Raw genomic sequence first — 18,613 nt, 5'->3', positions numbered from 1 at the left:
AAAAGCGAGTCTGTTTTAATATCAAAGGTCTAAAACAGGGATACAACGAACATCAGCATTCGCTCAATCCTCTTACTCAACGAATTTTAGTAGAAACTGAGGATATATAATATAAAAATCATAACCAGTGACGTGTTGACCTGTGTTGTTACCTATGTGGCAAACTACAAAACCTATCGAGGAAAGTGATAGGCTCTAAGTGAATATCTAATTATAAGTTCCCTATCAGTATAGAACCATGAAGGAGAGTGATAGGGTACTTAACATCAGGTGGGGCAACTAAGCCCTCCCCTCAAAATGGCCACTATGAAAGTCACTAAATACACGACATTCCAATGGCTACACACACTTTAGGTCCCTTAATTACGCGTTGCTCCCGGACAGCTGCGGTCTCCACCAACGTGATGCGTAGTGCCGAGATGACTGTCTGGACTGGCCCGCCTAATCTCGTCTGCTTGATCTGTAGAAGTATTCTCCTGCAAGTGGAGAAAGGGATTTAGCCACCCGTGGATATGAGTGATAGCCCCCTCCTACTGTTCTCGTTCTCCCTTCTTGTCACCTCCGATATCCCCTTTCTAGGAACCGCATCTTATGTTTTTAAATGATGAGCTCTCCATCCTGCGTGGATTGCAGGGGCGCATTGATGCCAGTTACTTCACTGGTTTGAAGGCGTGGGAGAGTTCTGGAGAATATTGACTCTGAGGTTCCTGGCAAGGTTTGGTAAGTATCAAGTTCATAGAGTTCAATATTTCCGATGATTCACTCTAACTGCAGGCATTTCTAAATGCTGAGGCGAATCTAGTTCTGAGGTTCGAGGGTGATGTCCATATATGGTATAAATGGGGCTTTGTCCGGTTCCTGAATGTACAGAGTTATTGTATGCATACTCGGAAATCCATAAAATATCTTTCCAATTACTTTCGGTCTGGTGTAGCATGCAACGTAGGTACTGTTCAAGGGTCTGGTTGGTCCTCTCTGTCTGACCATCGATCTAGGGGTGGTGACTGGTTGATAACCTCACGTCGATTTGCGCCAATTGACAACATTTCTTCCAAAAATGTGAAATGAATTGACTACCTCAGTCAGAGACCAATACGGAAGGAAATCCGTGTATTCGAACAATGTTTTCGAGGAACTCCTTGGCCAGAATTGAAGCAGAAGGTAATCCCTTTAAAGGAATAAAGTGGGCCATCTTGGAAAAAGATCCACAATAACTACAATGGTGTTAAATCCATTACATGGAGTAGATCTGTAATAAAGTCTAAAGATAAGGTGTGCCATGGTGTAGGTGGAATATCCAAAGGTTGTAAAAGGCCAGCTGGTTTTTACTTCTGACTTTTGTTTTGGGCGCAAATGCCACAAGACATCACAAATGACTTTACATCTTTTCGCCAGGTGGGCCACCAGAATTGTCTTTTAATTTTAGCTTCAGTTTTTGTGATACCTGGGTACCCTTCCATCAGGGTATAATGATAATTGGAGATGACTAGTTCTTGTAATTCCTTGTGTGGTAGAAATAGTCGCCCTTGATAATAAGGTAGGTCGTTGATGACTGAGTAGTCCCGGCCTTTCTTTACCTAGTCCTGCAGGGCTGTTGGATCGAAGAGTTGTTGGATCTTTACCTGAATATCTTCTAGTGTCTGTAGGGTAGTTATGCCAAGAATTATTTGTTCTGAAATTATAGGCACTGGTTCCAGGTTTGCATATGCTTCTCCCATCCCTATTCGGGATAAGGCATCTGCCTTGCCATTTTTACAGCCTGGTCGATAAGTGATCACGAAATCGAACTCGGCAAAGAACAATGCCCATCTATGCTGGCGCGATGATTGGGCCTTGGCTGTTTTTAAATACTGCAGGTTTTGGTGATCGGTGATTACAGTAATGGTATGCCTGGCACCGAGAAGATAATGCCGCCAAACCTTGAAGGCGGATTTGATGGCTAATAACTCTTTATCGGTAACCGCATAGTTTAATTCGGGTGCCGAGAACTTTCTGGACCAAAATGCTACTGGGTGAAGTTGCCCGGTTTCAGGATCCTTCTGGGACAGGACAGCTCCCATGGCTAAACTGGATGCATCAGTTTCAACTATGTATGGAAGTTCAGGGCGTGGATGCTTTAAGACAGGTGCAGACGTGAATTTCGCTTTCAGCTCTTGGAAGGCCTTTTCAGCTTCTTCGGTCCACAAGAAGCGTTTGTTTTTTCACAAAAAAGTGCTGTGATCTGGTGTACAACATGTGAGAAATCCGGAATGAATCTGCGGTAGAAATTAGCAAATCCGAGCATGCTTTGTACCCGTTTAACTGAACTGGGTGATGGCCACTTGAGAATTGCGTCCACCTTTCGAGAGTCCATTCGGACTCCTTTTGGAGTCAGGATAAATCCAAGGAATTCGACTTCCGTAGCAGGTAAAAAACCACATTTTTCCAATTTTGCATATAACTTGTGCTGGGGTAGTTTCTCAAGGACTGCACAAACGTGCTTCACATGGTCTGATTCTGAGGAGGAGTACACTAGAATATTGTCTATGTATACGACAACACAGACGTCAATGAGTTCACGAAGGACATCGTTCATAAAATACTGCAAGGCTGCTGGTGCATTGCACAACCCGAAGGGCATCACCTGGTATTCAAATAACCCGTACTTAGTGCGAAAGGCAGTCTTCCATTGTCACTTTTCTTTACACGTACCAGATGATATGCCCCTCGGAGCTCTAATTTAGTGTAGACGCAAGCTTCCTTTACTTGGTCTAGTAATTCAGGGATCAGAGGCAATGGGTATCGGTTCTTAACCGTGATCTGATTTAATGCGCGGTAGTCTATACACGTTCTGAGGTCATCTTCCTTTTTAGGCACGAAGAACAAAGCTGAAGATGCAGGGGACTTGGATGGACGACTGAAGCCATTAGCAAGGTATTGGTCCAAGTATTGTCGCATCTGAAGGTTTTCGGGTTACCTAAGGCCGTAGATCCTACTACATCGAGGTTGTGCACCGGGTATGAGATCGATTTGACAATCGTATGATCTGTGAGGTGGTAAGGTGTTGGCCTGTTCTTATTGGAAAACATCCAGGAATTCTTGATATTCCTGACGTAACTGCACGACTGGAGTAGCAACTGTGGCCAGGCCTTGGTTCAAGGTTTTTTTTCGGATAACAAGTATTTGCACAATCCGGGAAGGTTATTCTCTTCTCTCGCCAATCAATACAAGGATTATGTGTTTCCAAGCAAGGTATCCCCAGTATTATTTGGAACTGCGGGGCTTTGATTAAATCAAACACAATAGTCTCTCGATGCCCATCTTGACCCAATAATGTCATCTCTGTGGTGGAATGAGTTGCAGACCCAGAGGCAATTTCAGTTCCATCGACTGTGGTGATGACATCCGAAGTGGTCTTTTTGCAGAGAGGTAGATTCATCCTAGTAGCCAATTCGTGGTCCACATAGTTTCCTATGGCCCCGCTATCAATGAATGCCCTTACTGCGTGCATGCGTGATGGCTGCATTGGATCCACAAGGACCATTGGTATGATGAAGTGCGAGGTCTGAGTATTCTTCTTCAAGCTATGCAAGCGAAGCTCTACCCTTGTCGGACGTGGTTATCCTGAATCAGGCTCTGTTTGATTTTTATCAGCAACTCCGACTACTTTTTTGGATGGTTTTACAGGGCAATCCTGTAGAAAATGTCCTGAGGCTCGATGAAAAAGGAGTTGGATTCCCCCTGAGCCCAGGTAATGGTGTTTGCCCAGCTTGGTTTTGCAGCAATTGTCTAGCAAGATCATCAGTGCGCTCCTTTGACACAATCAGTTCTCTCCTGAGGGCATTAGTTTCTTGGCGCGCAGAGTGCACTTCTGCCCTAAGTTCCCCTAACAATAGGGCTAGTTGGTCGGTTTCTGAGGTTTCCACGACGCCCGGGTGGGGATTTGTAGATAGGCTTTGCGTTCTGTTACGCTCACCTGGTTCCCACAGGGGCATCGATCGGACCCGGACAGCTGCGGTCTCCACCAACGTGATGCGTTGTGCCGAGATGACTGTCTGGACTGGCCCGCCTAATCTCGTCTGCCTGATCCGTAGAAGTATTCTCTTGCAAGTGGAGAAAGGGATTTAGCCACCCGTGGATATGAGTGATAGCCCCCTCCACTGTTCTCGTTTTCCCTTCTTGTCACCTCCGATATCCCCTTTTTAGGAACCTCACCTTATGTTTTTAAATGATGAGCTCTCCATCCTGCGTGAATTGCAGGGGCGCGTTGATGCCAGTTACTTCACTGGTTTGAAGGTGTGGGAGAGATCCGGAGAGTATTGACTCTGAGGTTCCTGGCAAGCTTCGGTAAGTATCAAGTTCATAGAGTTCAATATTTCCGATGATTCACTCTTGTCCCCCCTTCCTTTCTTGTCTTGCAACTAAGATCATGAGAATATTCCCCTCGTGGCAGTTGGTGGCGCTCAGTTAAGATTCTGTATCACCCGATGCCATCCGGTAAATGTTGCCGGTATTTAATGTGTTGTTTTCTCTCCCTTTACAGGTGCGGCACATGAAGATGTGGAGAGTTATAGAATAATGCCTCCAGTGGTAAATCAGGTAAGTCTATGATGATAAGTGTTTAATTTGTTGGTTTTCTCGGCTCACCTTGTTGTTTTCTTTTGTCCCTCAGGTGCCGGAGTTTGGCGAAGAAATGATGGAGGCAGTGCCGAATCGAAAGATGCTGCGAGGACTGGTGAGTATGGCGCGGCGCTGTAGCTGGAGATGCGACGCGTACAGAAATGATGTTCCTTCCAGGTCCGGAGGCGAGATGGATCCGAAATCAGGAGAGGAATTTGAAATAGTTCGTTTTCTAATCTTGTCCTTTTCTTTCCTCTTGGTTTTAGGAGATCCAGGTTCGAGGCGGGCGTGGCAGAAGACTGGATGCAGACTGCAGGCACGGTGAGCGTTACGCTGCTGGATGCAGAATAACGCGAAGCGTGTGCTGTTGTTCGGGCGTGGTTTAAATAGCCTCCAAAGTAGTTCCAGGTAAGAAGTTCCCTAGAACCACCTCCGAGTAAAAAATAGTGCCTGTAGAAAAATAGTCCCATCCAGGCCTCAAGTTGGCTTGGACTCACTAGCAGCATGGTCTGCATCAGGTAAGTAAAGTCTATGAGCCTGGCGCGTATGGCGCCAGGACTGATTTCCATGATGAGCCTGGTGCCTAAGGCGCCAGGACTGAACCCAAACAGCCCCCAGACGGGGCTGTTGGGGTTTTAAAAGGTATCTGGATGCCTGCTTCCGGAGCTGATGGGCTTGGTCCTGATGCCCGGGGGTAGGCATCATGACAGCACTCCCCCCCAAGGCCCCTCCTAAAGTTGTTCTTCCCCTTGGCCCTGGTTTGTCTGGGTAGTCCCGATGGAATCTCTTCACTAACCGAGGTGCATGAACATGGTCACTAGGCTCCCATGACCTTTCTTGTGGTCCGTAGCCCTTCCAATTGATTAAATAAAAAAGTTTTGATTTAACCATCTTGGAGTCCAGGATATTTTTTACCTCGAATTCAGGTTCTCCATCTATCAAGATGGGGTCGGATGGTTTGGTTAATCTTGTTCCTGGTTGAACTGGTTTTAAAAGTGAAACATGAAAGACAGGATGAATTCGCATATTAGAGGGTAATTCCAATTTGAAGGCCATCGGGTTGATAATGGCCTTAATGGTGTAAGGTCCCAAATATCTAGGGTTAAAAGTCTGAGTTCCCTTCAGAGGTATGTGTTTTGTAGCCAGCCAAACTTGATCCCCAATCTGGTATTGTGGAGTTTCACTTCTATGTTGGTCAGCATTTTTCTTATATTTCTCTTTTGCTTGTTTCAAATGTTCTGTTGCCTCTTTAAAGGCTTGTGTAATAGTAGAGTGCAAATTACTAACTGCGGGCATTTCTAAATGCTGAGGCGAATCTAGTTCTGAGGTTCGAGGGTGATGTCCATATATGGTATAAATGGGGCTTTGTCCGGTTCCTGAATGTACAGAGTTATTGTATGCATACTCGGAAATCCATAAAATATCTTTCCAATTACTTTCGGTCTGGTGTAGCATGCAACATAGGTACTATTCAAGGGTCTGGTTGGTCCTCTCTGTCTGACCATCGATCTAGGGGTGGTGACTGGTTGATAACCTCACGTCGATTTGCGCCAATTGACAACATTTCTTCCAAAAATGTGAAATGAATTGACTACCTCAGTCAGAGACCAATACGGAAGGAAATCCGTGTATTCGAACAATGTTTTCGAGGAACTCCTTGGCCAGAATTGAAGCAGAAGGTAATCCCTTTAAAGGAATAAAGTGGGCCATCTTGGAAAAAGATCCACAATAACTACAATGGTGTTAAATCCATTACATGGAGTAGATCTGTAATAAAGTCTAAAGATAAGGTGTGCCATGGTGTAGGTGGAATATCCAAAGGTTGTAAAAGGCCAGCTGGTTTTTACTTCTGACTTTTGTTTTGGGCGCAAATGCCACAAGACATCACAAATGACTTTACATCTTTTCGCCAGGTGGGCCACCAGAATTGTCTTTTAATTTTAGCTTCAGTTTTTGTGATACCTGGGTACCCTTCCATCAGGGTATAATGATAATTGGAGATGACTAGTTCTTGTAATTCCTTGTGTGGTAGAAATAGTCGCCCTTGATAATAAGGTAGGTCGTTGATGACTGAGTAGTCCCGGCCTTTCTTTACCTAGTCCTGCAGGGCTGTTGGATCGAAGAGTTGTTGGATCTTTACCTGAATATCTTCTAGTGTCTGTAGGGTAGTTATGCCAAGAATTATTTGTTCTGAAATTATAGGCACCGGTTCCAGGTTCGCATATGCTTCTCCCATCCCTATTCGGGATAAGGCATCTGCATGCCATTTTTACAGCCTGGTCGATAAGTGATCACGAAATCGAACTCGGCAAAGAACAATGCCCATCTATGCTGGCGCGACGATTGGGCCTTGGCTGTTTTTAAATAGTGCAGGTTTTGGTGATCGGTGATTACAGTAATGGTATGCCTGGCACCGAGAAGATAATGCCGCCAAACCTTGAAGGCGGATTTGATGGCTAATAACTCTTTATCGGTAACCGCATAGTTTAATTCGGGTGCCGAGAACTTTCTGGACCAAAATGCTACTGGGTGAAGTTGCCCGGTTTCAGGATCCTTCTGGGACAGGACAGCTCCCATGGCTAAACTGGATGCATCAGTTTCAACTATGTATGGAAGTTCAGGGCGTGGATGCTTTAAGACAGGTGCAGACGTGAATTTCGCTTTCAGCTCTTGGAAGGCCTTTTCAGCTTCTTCTGTCCACAAGAAGCGTTTGTTTTTTCGCAAAAGTGCTGTGATCTGGTGTACAACATGTGAGAAATCCGGAATGAATCTGCGGTAGAAATTAGCAAATCCGAGCATGCTTTGTACCCGTTTAACTGAACTGGGTGATGGCCACTTGAGAATTGCGTCCACCTTTCGAGAGTCCATTCGGACTCCTTTTGGAGTCAGGATAAATCCAAGGAATTCGACTTCCGTAGCAGGTAAAAAACCACATTTTTCCAATTTTGCATATAACTTGTGCTGGGGTAGTTTCTCAAGGACTGCACAAACGTGCTTCACATGGTCTGATTCTGAGGAGGAGTACACTAGAATATTGTCTATGTATACGACAACACAGACGTCAATGAGTTCACGAAGGACATCGTTCATAAAATACTGCAAGGCTGCTGGTGCATTGCACAACCCGAAGGGCATCACCTGGTATTCAAATAACCCGTACTTAGTGCGAAAGGCAGTCTTCCATTGTCGCTTTTCTTTACACGTACCAGATGATATGCCCCTCGGAGCTCTAATTTAGTGTAGACGCAAGCTTCCTTTACTTGGTCTAGTAATTCAGGGATCAGAGGCAATGGGTATCGGTTCTTAACCGTGATCTGATTTAATGCGCGGTAGTCTATACACGTTCTGAGGTCACCTTCCTTTTTAGGCACGAAGAACAAAGCTGAAGATGCAGAGGACTTGGATGGACGACTGAAGCCATTAGCAAGGTATTGGTCCAAGTATTGTCGCATCTGAAGGTTTTCGGGTTACGTAAGGGCGTAGATCCTACTACATCGAGGTTGTGCACCGGGTATGAGATCGATTTGACAATCGTATGATCTGTGAGGTGGTAAGGTGTTGGCCTGTTCTTATTGGAAAACATCCAGGAATTCTTGATATTCCTGACGTAACTGCACGACTGGAGTAGCAACTGTGGCCAGGCCTTGGTTCAAGGTTTTTTTTCGGATAACAAGTATTTGCACAATCCGGGAAGGTTATTCTCTTCTCTCGCCAATCAATACAAGGATTATGTGTTTCCAAGCAAGGTATCCCCAGTATTATTTGGAACTGCGGGGCTTTGATTAAATCAAACACAATAGTCTCTCGATGCCCATCTTGACCCAATAATGTCATCTCTGTGGTGGAATGAGTTGCAGGCCCAGAGGCAATTTCAGTTCCATCGACTGTGGTGATGACATCCGAAGTGGTCTTTTTGCAGAGAGGTAGATTCATCCTAGTAGCCAATTCATGGTCCACATAGTTTCCTATGGCCCCGCTATCAATGAATGCCCTTACTGCGTGCATGCGTGATGGCTGCCTTGGATCCACAAGGACCATTGGTATGATGAAGTGCGAGGTCTGAGTATTCTTCTTCAAGCTATGCAAGCGAAGCTCTACCCTTGTCGGACGTGGTTATCCTGAATCAGGCTCTGTTTGATTTTTATCAGCAACTCCGACTACTTTTTTGGATGGTTTTACAGGGCAATCCTGTAGAAAATGTCCTGAGGCTCGATGAAACAGGAGTTGGATTCCCCCTGAGCCCAGGTAATGGTGTTTGCCCAGCTTGGTTTTGCAGCAATTGTCTAGCAAGATCATCAGTGCGCTCCTTTGACACAATCAGTTCTCTCCTGAGGGCATTAGTTTCTTGGCGCGCAGAGTGCACTTCTGCCCTAAGTTCCCCTAACAATAGGGCTAGTTGGTAGGTTTCTGAGGTTTCCACGATGCCCGGGTGGGGATTTGTAGATAGGCTTTGCGTTCTGTTACGCTCACCTGGTTCCCACAGGGGCATCGATCGGACCCGGACAGCTGCGGTCTCCACCAACGTGATGCGTTGTGCCGAGATGACTGTCTGGACTGGCCCGCCTAATCTCGTCTGCTTGATCCGTAGAAGTATTCTCTTGCAAGTGGAGAAAGGGATTTAGCCACCCGTGGATATGAGTGATAGCCCCCTCCACTGTTCTCGTTTTCCCTTCTTGTCACCTCCGATATCCCCTTTTTAGGAACCTCACCTTATGTTTTTAAATGATGAGCTCTCCATCCTGCGTGAATTGCAGGGGCGCGTTGATGCCAGTTACTTCACTGATTTGAAGGTGTGGGAGAGATCCGGAGAGTATTGACTCCGAGGTTCCTGGCAAGCTTCGGTAAGTATCAAGTTCATAGAGTTCAATATTTCCGATGATTCACTCTTGTCCCCCCTTCCTTCCTTGTCTTGCAACTAAGATCATGAGAATATTCCCCTCGTGGCAGTTGGTGGCGCTCAGTTAAGATTCTGTATCACCCGATGCCATCCGGTAAATGTTGCCGGTATTTAATGTGTTGTTTTCTCTCCCTTTGCACGTGCGGCACATGAAGATGTGGAGAGTTATAGAATAATGCCTCCAGTGGTAAATCAGGTAAGTCTATGATGATAAGTGTTTAATTTGTTGGTTTTCTCGGCTCACCTTGTTGTTTTCTTTTGTCCCTCAGGTGCCGGAGTTTGGCGAAGAAATGATGGAGGCATTGCCGAATCGAAAGATGCTGCGAGGACTGGTGAGTATGGGGCGGCGCTGTAGCTGGAGATGCGACGCGTACAGAAATGATGTTCCTTCCAGGTCCGGAGGCGAGATGTATCCGAAATCAGGTGAGGAATGCGAAATAGTTTGTTTTCTAATCTTCTCCTTTTCTTTCCTCTTGGTTTTAGGAGCTCCAGGTTTGAGGCGGGCGTGGCAGAAGACTGGATGCAGACTGCAGGCACGGTGAGCGTTACGCTGCTGGATGGAGGGGGCTACTTGGCTCCTCCTCTACACCACCGTAAATGGTTTTGATCCTCCAGCCCAGCAAAGAAGCTGGAGTATTCTGGGAGAATGTACATTTGGCAAACTCCATAGAATTCTGATAATTTCCAATGCCAAATGATGTCATCATCTGGTCATACAGCTCCAGTTGCTCCCAGACTGAGTACTTGGCATTTTTATGAAACAAAGGTATGACATTTCTAATGGCTTTTAACCTGTATAATGGGGTCTTTCACCAGCTTCTCTTTTGTTTGGCATCCTTCTTTTTCCGCAGGACCTGAGTCCACTCGCTCTCAGACTGAGAGCTGCTGCTATCTGAGGTCCCATCCCTATCCTCTAGGCGCTCCCTGATTCTTTGAGCCTGGGAGTCTCTCCCAGAATGACGGGGCCTAGTCTCTTTATTTATCTATTTATTTATTTAACAATTGTAGAGCATGCCAAACCTGTGGGTATCTGCTGCCGGGTAATATGCATTACAGGAGTTACCACAGGCAACAATAGATAACATAGGTTTGGCATGGATCAGATTAAACATATGTACAGACATAAAATATTTACAGATACATTGTTCCCGTAGGTAAATATTCAGTAATATTTACATGTGCAAACTTATTCACATAAGTAACTAACAAATGAAGTAGAGCAGATGTATTTACATAAGCATATTGTATAGGGATGATACTATGGGCATTGAGGCGAAGATGGATACACATTGGAGGTGAACAACCTGGCCTTAGGTTTTCTATGGAATAAGGTGTGGGAAGGGTTGTCTTTAACGTCTAGAGGTAGGGTGATCCAGCCTTTGGCTGCCACAACTGGGAATCGGTGTCCCCCAGCCTTGTTTTTTTTAAATTTCGGAACAGAGAGAAGGAATGCTGAAGCGGGACGTGTGGGCTTGGTGGTTTGGGTTGGAGTGAGCAGGTTGGTAAGATATTTAGGAGCTTTGTTGGTGAGGCATTTGTGGGTGATTGCCATTGTTTTGAATTTAATTTGGTCCTGAATCGGTAGCCAGCACACTTTGCGTCTAATATCAGAGATACGTTCTCTTCTTGGTATGTTTAGGGCAGCCAGTAAGGCATTGTTTTGAGTAACCTGTAGTTTTTTGATGCTGCTGGTCACAGTGCCATCCAGAAGGATATTATAATAGTCAAGTTTTGCAGAATGATATGATATGATATGGCATTTATAACGCGCCTATACACAAGTGTTTCAAGGCGCGAAAGGGCTCTTGCTAAGGTTAGGCAACTGTCTGCTGATAAGTAGGGCCTGCAAGCATTAATGAGTTTGGCAGTGTAAGCTGCTGATGAGATTATGGAGTTAACTTGTCTGGATATGGTTAAGGAGGCAACCAAATACACATCTAGCATTTTAACTTCTTTAGAGAACGTAATGGTGTTTCCATCAATTATGAAGTGCTTGTATTTGGGGGCGAGTTTTTTTAGGTGTGCTTGTGTGCCGACCAGGAGAAACTCTGTTTTGTTATCGTTTAGACAAAGTTCATGTTGTGCCATCCAAGATCGGATCATCTGGTAGATGTCGTTGAGGATGGTAAAGTCTGTGTATTAGTCTCCGGTCAGGTGGTTTAGAATTTGTGTATCGTCTGCATAGTTTGTATAGGATACTCACGTTCATCAAGGCGATCAAATAGCAACTTGGTGAATATGTTGTAAAGCGTTGATGACACGCAAGATCCTTGAGGTACCCATAAGGAACGGGGGCACGGGTAGCATTAGCTAGGTTTGAAAAAACTCTAATTTTACGCCCAGAGAGGAATGATTTTATCCAGGCAATGGCATTGGGTGAAAAGTGTGCAGCGCTGTCCAGGTGGTGGCATAGTATTTCGGGATTTACTAAGTCAAATGCCGCAGAGAGGTGTATGAGGAGCAGTAGGGCTTAATTTCTGTTGTCAATTATGGTGTCCATTTGTTTTTTTAGGTCAAGGAGTGCCGTTTCCGTGCCGTGTCTTGGTCGGAAGCCCAATTGGCATACGCCCAGAAGATTGTTTGTTATTTTCCAGGTGTTCCTGAATCTGGAGATATGCGGCACGGTCAAGCATTTTCAGGAGGAAGGGGACCGTTGTGATGGGACAGTAATTAGTCGGTATGCTGGGGTCAAGGGATGTTTTTTAGAAGCAAGAGGACCCATGTTTCTTTCAGATTCTTAGGGACTGTACCTTGTGAGAAGGAGTTATTGATGAGAGAGGTTATGAATGGGGCGAGTTCTGTAACACAGTCTTTGATGATTGGGGCAGGGCATATGTCACCTTGACACCTTGACGGTTTTATACTGGAGATGATTTTAAGGACCTCAGAAGTGGAAACTGGCCTAAATTCGAAAGGGGGAGGGGGTAAAGGCTTTCTAGTGACTGGCGGGTCGGTGTTTATGACTGGTAATGTTACCTTGTCTTTTTTGTTTGTGATTTTTTTTGGTGCATAGCTATTTTATCCAGGAGTGCATGCTGTAAGTCAGCACACCAAGTTTCGTCTTTCTGGCAGGTGTCAGGTGGGCTGGTAGGAGACTCAAGTTCCCTCAGGATGGTGAATAGCTCCTTGCTGCCAGATTTAGCATTTGCTGTGTGCTCATTGTAAGATGGTGAGGCTTTCCCGATTGATTCAGTGGCACGTTTATTAGATCTAAGATTCATGAGGTCAGGTGTGAATCAGGAGTTCAATTGAGCTGTCTTCTTTGGTTTGCTGTCTTTGAGTGAGGCAATTTTGTCGATGGTTTGGAGGATAGCAGTGTTGTAGAGATCTACCATGGCTGATGGGTTGGCATGGGAGTAGGTTCCTTCAGTGATAGGGCCGAATAGAAGGAGCAGGTTTGTGTGTTTGATGTTATGCGTGTTTCTTGCACAGCTAGCTGGGTTTAAATGTGGACAGTTTTAGGTTGGGTTTCTTTAGGGATAGTGAATGTGATGATGTTATGGTCTGACCTGGGGCAAGGGGAATTAGCTGTAATGCTGGTTGATACATTTAGGTCGGCAAGTCTAATGTGAGGCCTTTGTCATGGGTAGCTTGTTCAATGCGTTGCGTAAGCCCAAGACTGAGCATTGTGTTTTGGATAGTTGTGGTGTTGGAATCTAGGTTGTCGTAGAGGCCAAGGTTGAAATCGCCTAGAATGATGATTAGTGTGGATGGTTTTGTGTTTCTTCAGAGTAGTAGGGTTATATCCTCATCAAAGGTTTGTAGAGGGCCTGGTGGTCTGTATAAGGTGTGCATGGTGGTGGTCGCGGTGTTAGGGTAGGATAGTTTTATTGAGAGAAGTTCCCCAGAGGGAAATGCTGGGTCAGGTGATTATCTGATGGAAATGTCAGATTTAGCGATCAGGGCTACTTAACCTCCTTTGGCGGTGGTTCTATCTTTCCTGTAAATGGTGAATCCTTCCAGTATGGCTAATGAAAGTGCAGGGCCAGCTGCGGGGTGCAGCTAGGTTTCTGTGACCGCTAGGAGGTCAAGATGTTTTTTTGTTATGAGGTCAGATATGTCCAGGGCATGTGCTAGGAGTGATATAGCGTTGCTGAGACCACTCTTGATGGTGGTTTCACTGATAGTGGAAGTATGAGTTTCTTTTGGGGGTGTTGCATGATAGTGAAAGAATAGTATGGCTCAGTGCATCGTTGGGTTCAGTAGGATTGCTAAGCGTTGGGGTGGTGTTGGTACGGGCCGTTATCAACTTAGGCTGGGATGCCGTCATAAATTGTTGGTCCCATCTGCTGGGTTTGGGCTGCACATTAGCTTGAGTGGGAGCAGAGAGCAAGCAGTGAGGCATAATTAGGTCAGGGCTAGGCATTCTCAATTAAGGGCTAGGCACAATCAGTTGAGAGATAGACATAGTGAGTTCAGGGCTAGACACTATCAATTCAGGGCTAGACACAATCAATTTAGGACTAGGCAGAATCAATTTAGGAATAGGCTAAATCAATCTAGGGCTCAGTACATTCAAATCAGGGCTAGGCATTGTGAGTTCAGGGCTAGGCACAATCAATTTAGTGCTAGGCCCATTCAATTCAGGGCTCGGCACAGTCAATTTAGGGCTAATGAGTCCAGGGCTAGACAAAATCAATTCAGGGCGAGGCACGATCAGGGCTAGGCACATTCAAATCAAGGTTAGGCACAATCAATTTAGGGCTAGGCACAATCAATTGAGGCCTAGGCATAGTGAGTTCAGGGCTAGGCACCCGCCTCCCTTATTCCCATGCTTCCCAGGTGGGCCCAGTCATGGCTGCTTCAGGTCCAGGGCCCCGGACATGAGACACTCATGCGGAACACCTCTGGGAACCATCACCCCTTTCGTACAAATTCATCCATGGGTGCTGCTATATTCTCATGCATACCCTTGTATAGGTAAATCAGGACTCAATTTTGTAACATACAGACTTCATCTTGCAAAGAAGCGAAAGGCCATTCAGATTTCACCCCAGCCTGCAGCCATCTCTGTTAAGCGCACAGCCAGTGCAACCCTCCCCTGCCACATCCTCTCTGCCATCCACATAACTGCCTGGTTCCCATGAGAAGGCTGGCAGCAGAAATGCAACAAAATCCACACTGTATCACTTGCCATCCAAACTCCCTCCATTGATTCAGAGGCAACTCGGGGAGAGAAGGCGAGGTCCAGGGCTATCTTTCTCTGTAAACCTGCCTTGCACCCCACAGACCTGGACCATAGAAACCTAATCTCCGTGAACCCCAGAGCAAAATCAACAACCAAAAGAGACCCTTAAATCAGTGAACGGGGTTTTCTTCCTGATCTGCAAGAAGCAAAAGGATGTCTTTTCAGTGTGTGTGTAAGGTCAGATAAACCTGTTGGTACCTCGAAAAGGCTAATGAGTAAACGATGTAAATACATATGCATGTGCTGCTGGAAGTCCCATACCAACATGTTATATTGAAGGTAGAATATCTGTTGACTTACAGTGTTGAAATGTGTACATAAATAATTGTGATTTCACAACAAGCAATGAACTCTAGACCTGTGTAAGCTCACACAACGCTACCTCATTGTTGATAACGCAGAATGTAATTATATGCATGCCATTAGATAATCTCATATAATCTTTAGCCACTCACGACTGCCCGTGTTCTGTGATTAGCTGACAGCAGTCTCTCTCTCATCATCCCTTGCCCTAGCGTTATGACACTGCCTAAATTGTATGGAGTTAGAAGATGTCACAAGTGTCCTTCCCTTAAATAATAAACCAGCTAAAATGTATAGGAGACGGTAGCCCGTTATGTGCAAATATAAAGGCCTCCAGCCATCATGTTGTGTGAGACCCAAAGCCATGGAAGGGGGGGCCTCAGCCCATCTCTGATCACCCTGGCCTCATAAAGAGTTATGTTGTTTGGACACCTAGTCACTGAAGCCCATCAAAAGAGGTGTATGTCTAAGATGAAATGTATTTTTTGTAATTTAGCCACAGCAACCATATACCCCAACCCTCCCCTTGTCAATATTGAACGAATACCCACGTCCATACATTGACCATACAAACCCCAACCCCCAACTCAGTGTTCGAATGTGTTTGGACAAGAAAGTGATATCCTTGATAGAAACATATAATTGATGCACAGTAATGAATAAGCATGACTTGTTTTTACACGTGCAACATACTGGCCTTGCTGCCGGACGAGTTGATCAAATGTATGAATGGATGAGAATGTGTGGCCAAAAGGGCAAAATGTTGCTGTCATGACCCTTGCACCTGGCCCTCACTAGTAAGTCAGCCTTCAAGTTAGGGCCAGGTCAAAGGCCTTAAAACCTCATCCAAGACACTCTTGGAGTCAGTCCTGGTGCCACACAATTCTTACCTAGGTAGTCATCTACTGGTCAGTATCTTTGCTGGAACATTACGGCGCTCGGCGAGGAACATCCCAACCTGCAAGGAGAGAAAAGACACAGGTTAGCAATATAAAAGGCGAAACAGCGCCGCGCATCGCTCTTTACTCAACAGACAGCATCGCGCACACCACGCTTTTGCCTACCGGCCCATACTCATCTTCAAACTGCATGACAACACCAAAATACCTTTCCATACCTAAAAGGAAAGAAGCAAGACATTATTATGCGAACTAAGAGGAACGTAAGAACTGCATATAAAGACTGTAAAGCAGCAAACCTACGGAGTCGCAGCAGGCCTGGATTCCCACCAGTGAAGTAACTTGGTCGCTGCTCGCCCCCCGCATCTACGCGCCCCTGCCACGAGGAGCAGGAGGGAGAAACCACCTTTTACAATATTAAGACCCATCTTTAACCAGAGGCCTTACCAAGGGAACAGGAGAGGGTTCGAGAGTACAAATCATCCAACCAGGTCTGGTGGCATCACCGTGGATACCAGGTGAGCATAACAGTTACTGAAGTAGGATATTGATATATCAACCCATTGGATGTTAGAAAGATGAGCCCAGCTGACAGTTTAACCCCACGTATCACATCATCTCATCACGTGCCCGTGGACCAATCAGCCATCACCGACCATATAGCACACACAGGTGCCTCCTCTTAGTGACCAATCCCGATCAAACATGTGCCCCTTAGGCCTCCCCCTTGCTGACGACTCATCATGTGTATAAAAATTAAATGTAACATGTTTTCTGCAGGGCGCTCTCAGCGTGAGCAGAGTAGATTCTGTTTGCCCTAACTTTACATAAAAAGCCTTTGATCGCACTCTCACTTGGTCTTGGTCTTTTTCCCTCCTGGGATGTACCTTTATTGACTCTGTTGGGCAATTTACCAGCAGGCCTGGGGGCCTCTTACTTTCAATGCCAACCACCCCGAATAATCCAGTGCAGATCAACCTACCTGGGGCAGTTCCACTAGCTCCACCGGAGCGATTTTCAGGGGATCCCTGAAGATACGCGACCTTTATGAATCAGTGTCGCCTCTACTTTTTGTGCAGACTTGGGGCATTTCAGAATTGACCAGTCGCGAGTGGCCTTTGTTTTGTCCTACTTGAGTGGTAGCGCAGCAGACTGGTCGGTGACATTCATTAGCCGGGATGATCCACTGTTACACGATTTTGGGGGCCTTCAACAGGAGCAGGAAAAACTCTTCGCCCGTCGCTCTAATGGACAGGCCTTAGACAACAAACTTTTGTCCCTCCTTCAAGGAAACTAAGAACTGTTGACATACATAGCCACCTTTAATAGGCTGGTGGTTGAAGCAGAGATCAAAAGAACCGCCTTGTTCCACCGGGGCTTGCGAGGGGAGTTAAAGGATGTACTGGCCCAAGTAGTGGACCCACCCAAGGACTGTGCCGAGTTCATTAATCTGGTAGTACAACTAGACCATCGGTTGAAAGATCGGAGAACAGATCGAAGAAAACCAGATGCACGCCTCATGTTCGTGCGCCCCAAAGATCATGCTCAGCGGGGATCAGAAAGTTCTGTAGAACCAATGCAACTAGGAGGTGTTAGATCCCCTATAACCAAAGCAGAACGGGACAAGAGGAGAGAACAGCAGTTATGCCTGTACTGCGGAAATGCAGGCCACTTCCTCAAGCATTGTCCAGTTAAACCACCAAGAAGAAGCGTAGGAGCCACAGACAAGGAAAAATCAAGTGAGGAGTTGGAAAACTACCAAGCCCGGCAATTGTAGGGGCCCAATTGTCGAGCAAAGAAATCCAATTACAGACCTCCCATTTTGCTATACCCGTGATCCTAATTACCCATCAACAGCCATCAAAGATGCATTCGTTTACATTGATAGTGGAGCCGTGGGGAATTACATGGACCAGGATCTTGCAGCAAAGATGGGGCTCCCACTCTGCTCTAAGCCCACCACAGAGACTGTGACCACTGTAGATGGCACTGAAATTGCCTCCGGTCCCGTGTCCGAATGTACCACTGAACTCACCCTCCTATGTCAAGATAGCCATCGAGAATCCATCACTTTTGACCTCATCAAAGTACTGCAGTTCCGATTAATCCTAGGGATGTTGTGGCTGGTCGCACATAACCCACAGATCAACTGGTGTGCCCGAGAGTTAGTCTTCTGTCATGACTGCAAGCATACCTGCTATCCCAAAGGAAGGAAGGGTAAGCATGCCGGCTCATCCGTTCAGTAAGGTGCGATAAGTTTCATAGGTGTGGTTGCTACCTTACCAACTCAATACCAGGATTTTCAAGATGTGTTCCAAAAAGAACAAGCGAATACTTTGCTGCCCCACAGGCCCTATGATTGCCAGATCGATCTGATAACGGGTGCCCGAATTCCTTGTGGCCGTATCTATGCACTCGCTGAACCCGAGAACCAACATCTGAAGACATACCTGAAACAATATCTGGCCAACATTTCATCCGTCCCTCAAATTCATCAGCAACGTCTCCCTTATTCTTCGTGCCGAAGAAGGAAGGAGAATTGAGGACCTGCATCGACTACCGTGCCTTGAACCAAGTCACTGTCAAGAACCGCTACCCTCTACCCCTTATCCCGGAATTGCTAGACCAAGTCAAAGATGCCCAAATCTACACGAAATTGGACCTTAAAGGGGCCTACCATCTTGTGAGCATTAAAGAAGGGGACGAGTGGAAAACGGCGTTCCGTAC

Source organism: Ambystoma mexicanum, chromosome 1p, assembly GCF_040938575.1.
Source record: "Ambystoma mexicanum isolate Mex_15411 chromosome 1p, UKY_AmexF1_1, whole genome shotgun sequence".
Classification (NCBI taxonomy): Eukaryota; Metazoa; Chordata; class Amphibia; order Caudata; family Ambystomatidae; genus Ambystoma; species Ambystoma mexicanum.
Note: the sequence above shows the minus strand (reverse complement) of the source record.